A 17,216-nucleotide genomic window follows, 5' to 3' on the forward strand; every position below is an offset into this window, starting at 1 on the left:
CCGCTGGGTCGGAGGTTGGTGGCGGGGAGGAGGATGGCCCCCTGGCTGCGTCTCTGGTGCCGGACGTACTGGAGGAGCTGGAAATTGTTCCCTCCCCGGTTTCTCCGGTCGTTCCGGCGTCTGAGGCGGAGGGGAGCTCTGAACCGCCGCCGTCTTCTGGCCCGGCACCCCTAGAGGAGCCCAGGGAGAAATCCTCTGCCGCCGATCCTGGGGGTGGGATCCGGGCGGAGGCGGGGCTGGCTGGCGCGGCCGAGTCGTTCGCTTCGCACTGCGCAGCGGACGGGTCGGCCGCTGGTGACGACCCCCTGGAGCAGGATGGGGACTCGGTGATGGGCACGGAGGACGATTCGGATTCCAGCGCCGACGTGGCGATGGATGACCTCGTGCCCCTTGCCGAGTCTCCCCTCATTTCCGTAAGGGAACTCCGGGATTTATGGCCACGTGCCTGGGTCAGCGCAATAAGGTCCGGCTGGCCCTCGACAGGTGGTCGGAGCTGGCGCTGCTCATCGATTCCGTCCGCACCGCCGTTAAGATCATGGGCGCGGACGAGGGTGTGAACCCGCTCGAGCTGCGTCGGCTCACAACGTTTCTCACTGGGCTGCTGAGGAAGTGGCGGCTGACCAGCGGCTGCGCTTCCTCCCCCCGTTAGGTGTAGGTAGAGGTTGCACTATGCTTCTGACATGAAGATAACCATAGCCAGCCTCAACATCAACGGCAGCAGGGAGGCGCGCCGCAGATTCAATAACTTCTCGGTCCTTCGGGACGGGAAGTATGCGGTGTGCTTCCTGCAAGAAACCCACACCGTTCCGGGAGACGAAGCCACGTGGCTCCTGGAGTGGCAAGGAGGGGTCAGCATGAGTCACCTCTCCAACAATTCCAGCGGGGTGGCTATCTTGCTGGCCCCGCATTTTCAGCCGGAGATCTTGGGGGTCAAGGAGCACGTGCCGGGCCGCTTGCTCCAGGTCACTGTTCGCCTGGGGGGCGTGCCGCTCCATCTAGTGAACGTGTACACCCCTCAGACCAGTGTGCAGCAAGTGCGCTTCTTCGAAGAAGTGTCCGCTCTCTTGGGCTCCATCGACGTGGGCGAGTGCGTCATCCTCGGGGGGGATTTTAACTGCACCCTCGAGGCGAGGGACCGTTCGGGTCCCCCGCGAAGCCCGGCGGCGATGGAGAAGTTGAGGGACCTGGTTGGGTCCTTCGACTTGGTGGACGTCTGGCGAAATCTCCACCCCGACTCCAGCGCCTTCACTAGCGTGAGGTCTGGGGGAGGAAGGTCCAGAATCGACCGCCTCTACATTTCCCGGGCGTACGTCCCCTGCGTTCCGGCAGCTTCCATGCGGCCGGTGCCGTGCACGGACCACCACCTGGTGTGGGCGGAGCTCGCTCCGCTGCGCGCGCGGGGGGGGTCCGTGTACTGGCATTTTAACAACCTGCTGCTGGAGGACGCACGGTTCCGGGATTCGTTTCGGCGATTCTGGGCCGACTGGAGAAGGAAGCAGGGGGGCTTCCCCTCCTTGAGGCTATGGTGGGATGTGGGCAAGGCTCACATCCGTCTCTTCTGTCAGGAGTACGCGAAGGGGTCGACCAAGAGGCGGGAGGCCCGGGTCGGGCGGTTGGAGAAGGAGGTGCTCGACCTGGAGTCCCGTCTCGGTCAGGTCGTCGAGGACCCGGCCCTGCGGAAGGTGTACGAAGAGAAGAAGGGCGCGCTGAAGGACCTGCAGCTCGTCGGGTCCCGAGGCGCGTACGTGAGGTCGCGGATCCAGCTCCTGCGGGACCTGGACCACGGCTCCCCCTTCTTCTACTCGCTGGAAAAAAGACGGGGGGTCCGTAAGCAGCTCTTGGGGCTGCTGGCCGACGACGGATCTCTGGTCTCAGATCCGGAGGGAATCAGCGCGGAGACCCGCGCCTATTACGGGGCTCTGTTCTCTCCGGATCCGTCCAGCGAGGATGCGCGCAGAGTTTTGTGGGAGGACCTGACGAAGGTTGGCCCGGAGGGCGCCGAAAAATTGGACGCTCCGCTAAGTCTGGCGGAGCTGACCGGCGCCCTCCGCCAGCTCTCTAGGGGAAAGTCCCCGGGGCTGGACGGGCTGACCGTGGAGTTCCACAGGGCGTTCTGGGACGTCTTGGGGGGCGACTACGCGCGGGTCCTGGGGGAAAGTTTGGCGACCGGGGAGATGCCCCTCTCTTGGCGCAGGGCGGTCATTGTCCTGCTGCCTAAGAAGGGCGATCTCCGCCTCCGTAAGAACTGGCGCCTGGTCTCCCTCCTCAGCACGGACTATGAAATCTTTGCCAGGGCCATGTCTGCTCGCCTTGGCACCGTGCTGGCCCACATGATCCACCCCGACCAGTCCTACACGGTCCCGGGCCGGACTATCCACGATAACATCCATCTGGTCCGGGACCTGGTCCACCACTCCCAGAGGGCTGGTCTGTCGGTCGCCTTCCTTTCCCTGGATCAGGAGAAGGCATTCGACAGGGTGGATCACGAGTATCTCTTCGGGACTCTGCACGCATTCGGGTTCGGGACGCATTTCGTCGCCCGGATCCGACTTCTGTACGCCGCCGCGGAGTGTCTGATTAAAGTTAACGGGTCCTTGACGGCGCCCCTTCGCTTCGGGAGGGGGGTGCGTCAGGGATGCCCCATGTCCGGTCAGTTATATGCCATTTGCGTGGAGCCTTTCCTGCGCCTCTTGCGGAAGAGGTTGACGGGACTGGCTCTGCAAGGGCCGGGCGTGGAGGTGGTCCTCTCGGCTTACGCCGATGACGTGCTCCTCATGGTCACGGATCCCGCTGACTTGCGGAGGATGCGGGAATGCCAGCAGATTTACTCGGACGCATCCTCCGCCAAGATCAACTGGGAGAAATGTTCCGGACTCCTGGTGGGTCAGTGGCGGGTGGACTCCCTGCCGGAGGAGTTCAGGCCTTTCGCCTGGAGCACCACGCACCTCCTCTATTTGGGAATCTACCTTAGCCCTGCCGAGGACGCTTGGCCGGCGAACTGGCAAGAGCTGGAGGCCAAAGTCACCGCTCGCCTAGGACGCTGGACAGGACTGCTCCGAGTGTTGTCCTACAGGGGTCGAGCGCTGGTCATAAACCAACTGGTGGCCGCCATGTTGTGGTACCGGTTGGTCACTTTGATCCCTCCCCCTGCGTTTGTCGCCAAGATTCAGAAGAAGCTCATCAACTTCTTCTGGGACAAAAGGAAGCACTGGGTCTCTGCCGCGGTTCTGTGTCTCCCGCTTAGGGAGGGCGGTCAGGCGCTGGTGTGCCTTCGCACCCAGGCTGCGACTTTCCGTCTTCAGACGCTGCAGAGATACCTGTACGTCGAGAATCCTCCGAGATGGTGTGCGCTGGCGACGTTTTTCTTCCGCCAGCTGCATGGCCTCAATTACGACACGCAGCTCCTGTTTGCGAAAGTGGGCAGCAGGCATGCCGGCCTGCGGGAGCTGCCTGTCTTCTACCAGGAACTACTATGGGTTTGGAACTACGTCGCTTCCAGGCGGAGCTCTCCCCCGTCAGGAGCGGCGGCTCTCCTTCGGGAGCCGCTGCTCAGGAATCCGCACCTCCACGAACATGGGTTCGGGCGGCTGGCGGAGGGTAGGGCTGTGGCTGGCAAGGTGACCAGAGTCGGGGACCTGCTCGATGGTGGAGGAGCGGGCTGGATGGCGCCGGAGGAGCTGGCGCGGCGCCTGTCCTGGGCCAACGTCCGGCTCGCGGTCGAAACCATCGAATCGGTAAAAGCGGCACTGGGCCCCGACTCCACTAGGTGTATCGAGGCGGCTCAAGCACGTGGGGCGATCCCGTCCGAGCTTACCCCCGTTCGGACAGAATTCCTCATCGGCGCCCGGCCCCGAAACTCCCCTCGGGAACCGGCGCCTCACAACTTGAGCCGTCTCGAGGAAATACCCTCCGTGCCTTTTCATTCCGCACGGAGGGGTTTCCTGTACGGGCTGCTCCTGCACACTCTCCACTTTGCCATCTTCGTCTACCGTCCGGACACGCCTTGGCGTGGCGTTTTGCCGACCGGCGGTAGCGGAGGTCCCCAATGGAGGGCTCTCTATGCGGGAGTCCTCCCTTGTTCCATCGGGGACTTGGCCTGGAGGGTGTTGCACGGAGCGGTCCCGTGCAATAAGGTTTTAAGTAGGTTCACGGACTCCCAGGCCGCCTGCATTTTTTGCGGCCTGGAGGAGTCCGTGTTTCACGTTTATATGGATTGTGAGAGGTTGCAGCCCCTCTTTCACTACTTGAAGGGGCTGCTCCTCGGTTTTTGGTTGCACTTCAGTCCCACGCTCTTGATCTACGGTCACCCGGTGCGGAGGGGAGCGGACAGGTTGGAGGACCTCCTTGTGGGCCTGCTCCTGGGCCTGGCTAAAAGAGCCATCAATTGGTCCAGGCAGCGGGCGGTCAAGGGGGTCGTCCAGCCGGATTGCCTGCATCTCTTCCGCGGCCATGTTCGCGCCCGGGTGGCTCTGGAGATGGAGCATGCGGTGTCCGCCGGTGCGCTTGAGTATTTCCGCGACCGATGGGCGCCGCGGGGACTGGAGTGCATCATCAACACAGAAAACCAAATTTTAATTTGATTTGTTAAGCTTTAGTTGAACTTTTGTTTATTTACAGTTGAATTGGGTTTTTTTTTGGGTCCAAATAAAAGAGTACCCTCTGTTCAGTAAATACCTGTTATTATTGTTCTCCTGCAGTCCGTGTATTATTTATACTCGGACACTACATTGGCGACGAACAGGTTCGAACTCACCTGTAGTACTGCATCACCTCACGGGGATCTTTCCCTGAGAAGAAGCTTCTTGGAGGTCGAAGTCAGAACAACGGGCGTCGACCGCGGGCAACCGCCCAAGGATCCAGCAGAGTTCGGAGAGTTGCAGGAGAGGCTGTGGAGAGCTGGGCTTGGCTCCCCAGTCAAGGTGTTCCAGCAAATCGTGCTGGTAGCAGGTAGTGCGCTGACCCTTCCGGACTGCGGCAGGCTAGAGCTCGATCGAGCGGCTCTGCAAAGGGGCCGTGCAGCGTCGTCGGGAGGAAAAGAAAGAGAGAGAGGGTGGAGCGCACAGGGAGCGGTCGGTGCTCAAGAACCGGGCAGCGTAGCGAAAATAAAACAAGGGGAAGGAAAAGTGAGACGCGCCGAAGCCGCGGGTCTCCACCATTACCCTGCAGAACGCTAGGAGCAGCGTGGCAGCAAGGGGAAGGAGGAAAAGCGCGGGAGGCGCCATTTTATTCCATTGGGGAAGAAGGAAAAGCACGGGAGGCGCCATTTTAATCCATTGGCGAAGAAGAAAAAGCGTGGGAGGCGCCATTTTAAATCACCCAAGATGCCGAAAAGTGGCAGTATCACTGCTTTCGACAACGAGGTATAAGACTGCACCACGTATGTGGAAAGAATTGAAGTGTACTGCAAGGCAAATGAGGTGGCCGATGGAAAGAAGGCGTCGGTATTATTAAATTTGATGGGCGCGAGAACGTACGGCCTATTGCGGAATTTAATTACCCCAGCTAAACCAATGGAGAAAAGTTTTGAAGAGATTGTTAATATCTTACAGGAACACCTAAACCCTACACCGCTGCTGATAGCAGAAAGATTCAAGTTCCATAAAAGAAACCAGCACAAAGATGAGAGCAATGCTGACTATCTTACGGAACTACGCAAGTTATCGAAGCACTGCCAGTTCGGAGCAGGACTGGCAGACACCTTACGGGATAAGTTTGTCTGCGGGCTCCAGAGTGAAGGAACCCAGAAACGACTACTTTCGGAAAAGGACCTGACGCTAGAACAGGCTTTCAGCGTGGCAGTATCCTACGAAGCAGCAGCACGGGGAGCTGCGGAAATACAACAGAAACCACAAGAATACAGCGCTAACGAAATGGTGTATGGAGCAGAAAAGTGCTATTGCTGTGGCAGAACAACCCATGATCAGAAGGACTGCTGGTTTAAGGACAAAGTATGCAGGCAATGTGGGAAAATGGGACACATAGCAAGAGTCTGCAGGTCGGGAAAGAAAACCAACACTACAAGAACTACTAAGGAAAAGTACAAGAAAGTAAAGAAATTGACAGACAGTAGTTCGGAAGATCAGGAGAGTGATAAGGACTCCGGGAGCAGGAGACTAAGTTGTCTAAAGTTACACAACGTGATCACAAAGGAGGATCACCGAACCATTTGGGTCACCCTCATGATAGCAGGGTCCCCAGTAAAGATGGAATTGGACACAGGATCAGCCCTAACTGTCATGAATCGACGAGACTATGAGCAGCTATTCTCACACATACCCTTGAAGGACACGTCCATAGTATTGAAGACATACACGGGGCAAAAAGTCTACCCCAGAGGAAAAATAAGGGTGCCAGTTGAATACAACGGCAAGGAAACACAGAAACTGTATCTATATATACTACCAGATGGAGGACCACCATTATTGGGATGTGAATGGATCTGAAAAATACAATTGGATTGGCATTCCATTCAGGCGCTAACTGTGACTGATAAAAAGGATGATGACGTCACACCTGGACGTCTGTCACAAATTCTAACTGACGCGAAAGAGGTGTTCCAACAAGGACTTGGGACTCTAAAAGGAGTAATGGCAACGATAAAAATCAAAGATAACGCAAACCCAAAATTTTTTAAGGCCAGACCGGTACCTTACGCGATCCGCCCAGCCGTTGAAGCAGAGCTGGAGAGTCTGGGGCGTTCGGGTGTGCTGTCCAAGGTGGACTGGAGCGAGTGGGCCACACCCATCGTTCCTGTAATGAAGAAATCATTGAGCAGCACGCCTGGGGAACCGAAGAAGGTTCGCATCTGTGGGGACTTCAAGGTAACTGTGAACCCAGTCCTGCACACAGTACAATATCCACTTCCACGGATAGAAGATATTTTCGCCTCACTATCTGGAGGGAAACGCTTTACAAAGATTGATCTGGCCCAAGCGTATCTACAAATGGAGGTGGAAGACGCATCTAGGAAATACCTCACGATAAACACTCACAAAGGCCTTTACCAGTACAATCGACTGGTATTCGAGGTAGCATCAGCCCCGGCTATTTGGCAGAGGGCGATGGAACAAGTCCTGCAAGGGATCCCGGGGACCCAGTGTTATTTGGACGACATCCTGGTTATGGGCGAAAATGACAGTGAACACCTTGCCAACCTGGAGCAGGTGCTCATGAGATTACAGGAATATGGGCTACGAGCCAACCGCCCCAAATGCGACTTCTTCAGGAGACAAATCTCGTATTGTGGCCACATGATTGATGAGGAAGGGTTGCATAAGTCGCCGGACAAGATTGAGGCTGTAGTCAAGGCTCCAGCACCGGAAAATGTGTCGCAACTGAGGTCGTTCCTCGGGTTGGTGAACTACTACCATAAGTTCTTGCCAAATTTATCTACAATTCTGCACCCACTGAATGCCCTACTGCAAACTGGAGTAATATGGAAATGGAGTGATGAGTGTAAGCATGCCTTTCAGAAATGTAAATGCCTAATCACTTCAAAAGAAGTATTGGCCCACTACAATCCTACACTACCGATTCGGTTAGCATGTGATGCGTCTCCCTATGGCATCGGAGCGGTGCTGTCACACAAATTCCTTGACGGTTCAGAGAGGCCAACAGCCTTTGCGTCGCGCTCGTTAACCTCAGCCGAGCGTAACTACGCCCAGATTGACAGGGAGGCCCTCAGCCTGGTGTGGGGGGTGAAGAAGTTCAATCACTATCTGCACGGGCAGAAATTCACCCTACTGACTGATCATCAGCCCCTGGTCTCCATTTTTAACCCAAAGAAGGGCGTTCCGGTGATGACGGCGCAACGGCTGCAAAGATGGTCACTTTTTCTAGGGGCGCATCAGTACGACATAGAGTACAAGGGTACGAAACAGCATGGAAACGCTGATGGGCTGTCGCGCCTACCGTTGCCTACGGTAGAGGAAGCACCTGCAGTGGACCCTGTTGAGATATTCCATGCGACCATCGTCGAATGTCTACCTGTTACAAATTCAAGTACAGAGAAGGAAACCCGAAATGACCCGACACTCTCTCGGGTCTATGATTTGATGGTGAAGGGATGGCCAGCACATGGCGACTCACTGTTGCCAGCATTCTCGCCAAGGAGAGAACAGCTGTCAGTGTGCCGGGGGACCTTGATGTGTGGATCCCGAGTGGTAATTCCACCCAAGTTGAGAGATAGAGTGCTCAATGAGCTTCATGAGGGTCATCTGGGAGGGGTAAAAATGAAGAGCCTAGCCAGGGCGTTTGTGTGGTGGCCGGGAATCGATAAAGAAATCGAGGATATGACCAAGAGATGCACAGGATGCCAGAAGGTCCAAAACGCTCCACCACAGGCCCCGCTACATCCATGGGCGTGGCCCTCATCTCCATGCCAACGGGTACACATTGATTTTGCTGGTCCATTTATGGACTCAATGTTCCTAATCGCTGTGGACGCCCATTCGAAATGGCCAGAGGTCATCAAAATGTCCTCCACCACCACGGAGATAACTATTGCAGTCCTATGGACCATCTTCGCCAGGAATGGCTTGCCAGAACAGATTTGCTCTGACAATGGGCCACAGTTTGTGTCCAAGGATTTCCGGAGGTTTCTGAGGAATAATGGGGTGAAACATTACACATCTGCCCCATATCATCCAGGCACAAATGGATTGGCTGAGAGGTTTGTTCAGACCTTTAAAAAGGCCATAAAGGCAATGTACAATGACGACATACCACTACAACACAAGGTGGATAATTTCTTGTTTGCTTACCGGAATGCGACACATGCAGTCACCAACCAAGCTCCAGCCATAATGTTCTTCAACCGAAGGCTAAAATGTCGCCTGGATTTGCTCAAACCAAACATAAGACGAGATGTTGAGGATAAGCAATTCCAGCACATAAATGCAAAGCCAACCAGGAGCTTGAAGATAGGGCAACCAGTCTTGGCCCATGACTACTGAACAGAAAAATGGCAGCCAGGAATGATATGCACACAGCAGGGACCACTAATGTACACAGTGGACGTTGGAGAGAGCATCGTGAGACGCTATGCTGACCAGATTCTAGAGTCACAGGAACAAGCCAAACCCATACCATGAGCAGGTGCACCTGGTAATCAACCCGAAGTACAGATTGCGTCTACCTCAGAAGCAGTGGTATTGGAAGCTGACGACCCAACCAATGACAACGAGCCAGAATCAGCTCCGCCGCAAGAACAGGATACTCGAGAAAGGCGCTATCCAGTCAGGATCAGGAAGCCTCCTCAAAGACTGAACTTATAAATGATTATTTCAGTTGATGTATATAGTACAGAGAAAATTGTAATTGTAATGAGTTATTATTTAGTTGTTAAATGAATGTTATGTACTGTTTATCTAAAAGGGGAGGAATTGTTGTGTATGTACCTTTAAGAGAAGAACTGATTCTATACTGCAGTACCGGCAGTGACCACTCCTGTATATAAAGCCATAGCAGGCTTCTGTACTTCAGTCTTAAGTTACACTCTGTTCAGTAAATACCTGTTATTATTGTTCTCCTGCAGTCCATGTATTATTTATAATCGGACACTATACAAGCCACACTCAACCTGTTCCTGCTGTGCCACTCATCACATCCCCATCACTCTGCCTTCCTTACCATACTCCTGCACATCCTTACTCACACCAACTTACCCTGCACCTCCGCCCAACCCTCTCTATCAACATTATCACTTCCCCATCTCACTAGCCACCCCTCACACTCATCCTATTGCAAGCATACCAACTGATAACACACAAGAGTAGGCACTTGGGTGGTTTTGCCAATGTTCATGTGAAGTTTCTGTTGATGTGCTGTCAAACATTGAAATCTTTATTTTCAACATTTTCCGTTCTTGGACAGATTTGTGTGCACCTTTGGAAGTGGCTTCGTGAGTTGCAGTGAATGGTGAGACATAACGGTACCCCCGCAATGGGTGAAAGGAACGGCTTGGGCATTATAGGGATGCTTTATGGTGTTGGTGTGGGGTGATGTCAGCCTGACACATCATGTGGCACCCAGGGTGTACAGCATTAAGTGAAGTAGATCTGGGTATGGCAAGGCCACCCCAGCGTCCCGGGCAGCAATGTGGTTGGGTGATGATCCCCTCTATCCTGTGCAGCATCAGTTGATTGCGGAGAAAGTTGGTGTTGATGTTGGTGCTGCTGGTGTTGTGGCTCTGAGGACCAAGGTGAGATTTTTTCAAGGGCACCAATGCTGATGGAATAGATGGCAGGTGAGGTTGAGATGACAGAAGTGATCTGTCAATGGTGAGAGAGGTTGTTCCAATGAGGTGACACTGGATAGTGAGTTTGCTCCAAATACTTGCTAGCTGCATAAAGCTCAATATGTCTTCCAAATGCAGTAAGCAACAGCTTCTAACCTTGGAAAGTGAAGACCTATGAAATGGGAGCTTTTATAGACCATTTGCAGTTGTCAAGTTAGTAAATCATCCCATGCTGACACAACACCCGACCTCCTTACCTGACGTGATCCTCGAGCAGCGGGGAAGCCATTGGCGAACTCTAAAGGTAAGCTTAAAATAAGACTTAATTGCCTCTTAACAATGTATTTAATGATCTAAATTGTCTCCCCCGCTGTTTGGTGTTGGGTCTGTTTAGTGCTGACAGACCCGACACCTGGGAGACTCGCGCGGAGGCGGGTCTGTTTAGTGCTGACAGACCCGACACCTGGGAGACTCGCGCGGAGGCGGGTCTGTTTAGTGCTGACAGACCCGACACCTGGGAGACTCGCGCGGAGGCGGGTCTGTTTAGTGCTGACAGACCCGACACCTGGGAGACTCGCGCGGAGGCGGGTCTGTTTAGTGCTGACAGACCCGACACCTGGGAGACTCGCGCGGAGGCGGCTTGTCAACGGGTTCCCGACCCGCTGCTAATCTTTTCTATTTTGACAGTTGACTCGCCTCCAATCCCGCCTTCTCAGCACCGGTAAAACTTTGGCCAAAGCACCAGATGTCCCCGACACAAATGCTATTGATAAATGTAACAAGTTTGGTTCAGATGACTGGTGCTGAGTCTGAGATGGAAATACAGGAAGACATGAATAAACTTGCAGACATGTAATTGGCAAATGAACTTCAATATAGATTGGTGCGAGGTGATACATTTTGCAAGGAAGAATAAGGAATCTACATACTGCTTAGAAAATAAGTGTCTAAATGGGTTAGAAGAACAGAGCGATCTGGGGGTATATATACACATCACTAAAAGTAGCGATGCAGGATATTAACACCATAAAAAAGGCAAACAAAGCTGGGGCTCATTTCTAGAGGGATAGAATTGAAAAGCAGAGAAGTTATGTTAAACTTATAAACTTGGTTAGACCACACTTGGAGAACTGTGAACAGTTCTGGTCTCTATATTATGAAAAGGATATAGAGGCAATGGAGAAGCTGCAAAAAAATATACTAGAATGATACCAGAACTGAGAGGTTATACCTATCAGAAAAGATTGAATAGCTTGGGGCTCTTTTCTTTAGAAAAGGAAAGACTGAGGGGTAACCTGCTCGAGATCTTTCAGATTATGAAAGTATTTGATAGGGTAGACGTAGAGAAGATGTTTCCACTTGTGGGGGAGACCAGAACTAGGGGCCATAAATATAAGATCGTCACTAATAAATCCAATAGGGAATTCAGGAGATACTTCTTTACCCAGAGAGTGGTTAGAATGTGGAACTCGCTACCACAAGGAGTAGTTGAAGTGAATAGCATAGATACATTTAAGGGAATGCTAGATAAACACATGAGAAAGGAATAGAAGGATGTGTTGATGGAATTAGGTGAAGAAGGGTGGGAGAAGGCTTGTGTGGAGCATAAACACCAGCATGGACCAGTTGGGCCGAATGGCCTGTTTCTGTGCTGTAAATACTTTGTAATACATAAAAAGAACAAATTAACTGGTCATTATCACATTGTTGTTTGTGGGACCTTGTTGTGTGCAAATTGGCTGCCGTGTTTCCTACATTACAACAGTGGCTACACTTAAAAATTGGTGGCTTGGGACGTCCCGAGGTCGTGAAAGGCGCTGTATAAATGCAAGTTCTTTCTTTTGTCAATGAGGAAAAATTTATCACCTGACGCAACAAAATATCAGGTATACTTTTCGTGAAAGACCTTGGGGGAAAAATTGGGTTGCTCTGCACCTCCCCGAGGGGGCACTAACGGGGCGCAAAGCACCTAGTGCCTGGGCGCGGCACCGCTAACGCCTCCTGCGGAATTCAGCGGGAGGTTAGTGGTGGCGGTAGCCGGTAGCACCCCGCGACGCTGCGCCTCTGGCGATGACGTCATCGCCGTGTGCAGCGCCCCGGCCGCAAACTTCGCTAGCGCCTTCTGACCTACCGCCGGACGCTATGTCCGACAGGGTTATGGTGCCGTGTTTGTGGCTGGGGTGGCGCAAATTAAAGGGCAGGTGCCGGGCGGCAATTTTTTTGGGCCGCCTGTCAGCACCTGGCCCCTCTGGCCTCCTCCTGCAGGGTGCCGGCTGCGATCAGTCAGCCCGGCACTCCTCTTGAGTGCTGAGTTCTTTTGCCGGCACCCCGCTCCCTGGTGGTCCAGCAGGGCCCCCGGTGCACGCTGCGCTAGGCCCCTCCCCTTTAATCAGGGGAGGGAGGCCTGCAGTACCGTGGCACTACGTGGCAACGCGCGTGGCGCTGCTGCACCTAGCATGGCCCCTGCTTGGGGCGCTACTGTCCAATTTCCGGCACGGGGGCAGTAGCTTTTTCAGGGCTCTAAAAGTAGCACCCCAGCGAAGTTAGTGCCCCAAAGGGGGCGCAACCCAATTTTTCCCCCCTTAACTTTAATGTGTGTCGAACAGCTGTATTGTTAACCACATTCCTTTTACCTTCCCTTTAACCCTGCTCATTCTACTGCCTTTGGCTGGTTTGGGATTTGGTAACTGTAGACAATGTGCTAAACCACTGTACCATCCAGCCCTCGACAGAATTTACCAGAAATTAATATTTTGTGTTTTATCAGAATATTCAATCTCCTACATCTATTACAGGAGCATAATATAGCATTAAGCTAACTACCAGTCAGTCTCCTATAATGTTTTGTTCATTCGGCTCAATTAATAAGACGGTTTAGTCCATGTTTATCTATTTATTGTATTTATGTTGCAAACGAGTTCTTGCTAACAGAATAGTGTTCACAAAGATTAACTACTTACCATGTAACAAGATAGATGGTATGATCATGTATCAATGGATTTTCATTATTGTTTTCCAAAGACATCCCGAGGTGATTTCCTCTGTGTGCAGTGAAATTGCAAATGTGTTCATAGAATCATAGAATCGTACAGCACACAAGGAGGCCATTCGGCCTGTCGTGCCTGTGCCGGCTCTTTGAAAGAGCTCTCCAATTAGTCCCACTCCCCCGCTCTTTCCCCGTAGCCCTGAAAACTTTTCCTTTTCAAGTATATATCCAATTTCCTTTTGAAAGTTACTATTGAATTTACTTCCACTGTGCTTTAAGACAGTGCACTCCAGATCATAACAATTTGCTGCGTAATAAAAATTCTCCTCATCTCCCCTTCTGGTTCTTTTGCCAATTATCTTAAATTTGTGTCCTCTGGTTACTGAACCCCTCCTGCCAGTGGAAACGGTTTCTACTTATTTACTCTATCAAAACCCTTCATAATTCTGAACACCTCTATTAAATCTCCCCTTAACCTTTGGATCCATGAAAGACAGATCAGAATATTTTCTCAATTGCGAGAGACTAGAACTGTGGAGGAGCAAAAGGATTTGCGTATCAAGGTACACAAATCACTAAAAGTTAGTAGTAGGTACAAAAATCAATCAAAAAATAAACTGGAATGTTGGCCTTTATCTCAGGGGGCTGGAATACAAAGGAAAGATAGTTACACTTCAGTTGTATCGAGCCTTGGTCAGGCCCCATCTGGAGAACTGTGTTCAGTTCTGGGCACCGAGCCTCAGGAAGGATATACAGGAAACTTTTGATTTACCGGCACCTAAATAACCGGAAATCTCGGTTAACCGGCAAAATTCAGTAGGTTCAGGTAAGTTTTATTACTTGCCTTCCTCGATCTGTTGCTGTGCAAGGGTGTGGCTGCAGCTGTTGCGAAGCTACAGAGACGCTTGGAGCTTGTGGCCATTGTTCTGAACCTGTTGCTAAGCAACAGGGTTTGATGCTTTATACGGAGCTCTCAGCTCCGTATCTTTTACAATAGCTTTCGGTTATCCGGAATTGTTGATGAACCGGCACCACGTCGGTCCCGTCGGTGCCGGATAAAAAAAAGTTTCCTGTAATGGCCTTGGAGGAAGCACAACGCAAATTCACCAGAAATTGCATGATATGCTTACATAAGGTCAGTCATCTGTCGGAGTTAAGAAACTGATGACAAACCCAGGAAATGGCTGTGACACTGAAAGGTAACTGCAGCCATCTAAAGACTCCACATAGGGTAATACAGTACAATACTAATACAAAACAATATTCTAGGAGAGGAAAAAAGAATGATTGACGGGAATGTATGAACTGATTTATACGAAGTCACATATATTACAATGCTAATCGCCAGATTAGCGGGGGATCATCTGTGATTAAACTGGCTTGTGGCATTTGAAATGATCAGAATATCAGGCATTCATTTCAAACTGCTGTGAGTGGCTTTAAAGACCAACAAGATTTGATCCTTTACACGTGCGTTTGAATTGACATCTGACGTCCTGTAGGGTGATAAAGTGTTGCCAGGAGCCATTTATAAATCTTACAATGATCTACTTTCAAGCAGAGGCGAGAATCATAAATCCCAAATCGACCAGCTATCCATCTCCTCGCCAGCCTCGTTTTAAAGTAGGATTATCATGCAATGGAACATTGCACTAAATGTTAAGTGATGAGAGAGGCAATATAATGGAACAGTAAATATAATCGTTCAAACAGGAGACTTTGAAATAAAAACAGACACTGCCGGTCAGGCAGCATCCCTGGAGAGAACAGATAAGTTGCCATTTCGGCTGCAGACCCTTTATTAGAACTGGAAGGTATTACCAACAAACAGCATTTAAAAAGGAATGGAAAGAAAGAACTTGCATTTATATAGCGCTTTTCATTACCTCAGGACACCCCAAAGCGCTTTACAGCCAATGAAGCACTTTTGAAGTGTAGTCATTGTTATGATGTAGGAAACGCAACAGTCAATTTGTGTACAGCAAGGTGCCACAAACAGTAATGTGATAATGACCAAATAATCTTTTTAAGTGATGTTGGTTGAGGGATAAATGTTGGCCAGGACACCAGAAAGAACTCTCCTGGTCATCTTCAGATTAGTGCTTTGGGATCTTTTATGTCCATCTGAAAGATAGCACCTCCAATAGTGCAAGACTCCCTCAGTATTGCACTGAAGTGTCAGCCTAGGTTATGTGCCTGGATGAGTGCAGCTCCAGCAACACTCAAGAAGCTCGACACCATCCAGGACAAAGTAGCCTGCTTGATTGGCAACCCATCCACCACCTTAAACATTCACTCCCTCCACCACTGGCGTACCGTGGCTGCAGTGTGTACCATCTACAAGATGCACTGCAGCAACTCACCAAAGCTTCTTCGGCAGCATCTCCCAAACCCGTGACCTCTTCCACCTAGAAGGACAAGGGCAGCAGGCGCATGGGAACACCACCACCTCCAAGTTTCCCTCCAAGTCACACACCATCCAGACTTGGAAGTATATCGTCGCTGGGTCAAAATCCTGGAACTCCCTCCCTAACAGCACTGTGGCAGTACCTTCACCACACGGACTGCAGCGGTTCAAGAAAGCGGCTCACCACCGCCTTCTCAAGGTCAATTAGGGATGGGCAATAAATGCCGGCCTTGGAGTGGGGCTTGAACCCACGACCTTCTCAGAGGCGAGAATGCTACCACTGAGCCAAGGCTGACACTGGAACTGTTGATAACCCTCTCAGCTCCAGATCATGGGAAGAAACCATCTGGCATGGTGTTATGTACTGTCGCACAACTGTATCGCAGCGATACTCTATTCTCAAACCTATTAGGTCAGTCAGAGATCTTCAGTCACAAATAGAGCAAATCTCCCTTGTTATTCACTGACAGTATCTTAATTTGATGAATTTTCTGCTAGTGAATCCTATTATATGGCATGTTTGATAAATGATGAGCTCCAAACAGCCTTTTTAATGGGAATATTACAAGGAATGTAAGACGATCACTATTTTGAGATTCGAAAATAAGGTATTCTCCTTGGGAGGTTAAACTTGACTGACATCAATGGAAGTAAAAATCAGGAGAGATGTAAAACGGGCTGACGGCTTTACACTACCGCACAAAGTCAAGATCTACCCCATTAAGTGCTAACCTGCCAGTATCCTGAAAACTCCAGGGCTCACAGAATTGCATAGATGTGGTACGTGATAAATGGTTTGTAATGTTGAAAATTATAAGTACCTACTATTATTGGTACGTTACTGTGACATCCTGCAATTTCTAACAGTATGTAGAGTTTCCGCTTTGGGCGCAATCGGCAATCTGGCCGCAAATTGCGCTTGAAATGACGCTGTTTTTCTGAAGTGAAGTTGTGGTTCCTAGTTTCCGCCCAAACTCATTTGCATAATCACAAACATAAAATCTTTCATGAACCAGCGCAATCGGGCAGCGCAATAGAACGTAATTATTTATTTTATTTTCCTCGCATTAAAAAATATTCATTGATGTATTTAAGGGTGGTAAACCTGGTGCAGTTTTATTAATACAGCTGAAAATGGGTTTATCACAAAAAATCAGCATTTTTAATAAAAATGTCTAGTCCACCACCTGTGAGTAACCTGATTTTAAATCGCTGAAAATGACTTAAAAAAATTATACCAAACTATTTACTAGTTTCATTGGTGTCCACTAGTCAGTTTCTTAGTAAATTAAATGTGTTTTATTATTTAAAAACTTTTAAAACATGCCGGCTAGTGCCTCTGTGCCTAAACAAATAAAGCTTAATTTCAAGAGCCTCTTTGAATGGTCGCAAACGGACGCAATCGGCAGAAACTTGGCATACTAAATTATTTCGATCTGTGGGCGCGGTCAGTTTTGTGGGCGGGGCCGGCTTCCAGCACGATTTTTTTTTAAAGATCGTGGAAACTCGATTTACGCCCGACATAACTTGCAGTTAAAATTCCGTGATCTTTAACATCGAGTCATATTGCCCAAGGTGCCGTGACA

The 17,216-nt window shown here is 50.7% G+C and overlaps 1 protein-coding gene and 1 long non-coding RNA gene across 2 annotated transcripts in view; both read left to right on the forward strand.

Moving 5' to 3' along the window:
- The window catches only part of LOC147117747 (uncharacterized), a 258,768-nt gene that overhangs the window by 124,043 nt on the left and 117,509 nt on the right, over nt 1–17,216 (forward strand). The window lies entirely within an intron of this gene.
- Nucleotides 1–17,216, forward strand: part of LOC147117748 (uncharacterized) — an 88,679-nt gene that overhangs the window by 2,507 nt on the left and 68,956 nt on the right. The window lies entirely within an intron of this gene.

This window comes from Somniosus microcephalus, chromosome 5, assembly GCF_052327205.1.
Source record: "Somniosus microcephalus isolate GS21.2 chromosome 5, FLI_Smic_1.0, whole genome shotgun sequence".
Lineage (NCBI taxonomy): Eukaryota > Metazoa > Chordata > Chondrichthyes > Squaliformes > Somniosidae > Somniosus > Somniosus microcephalus.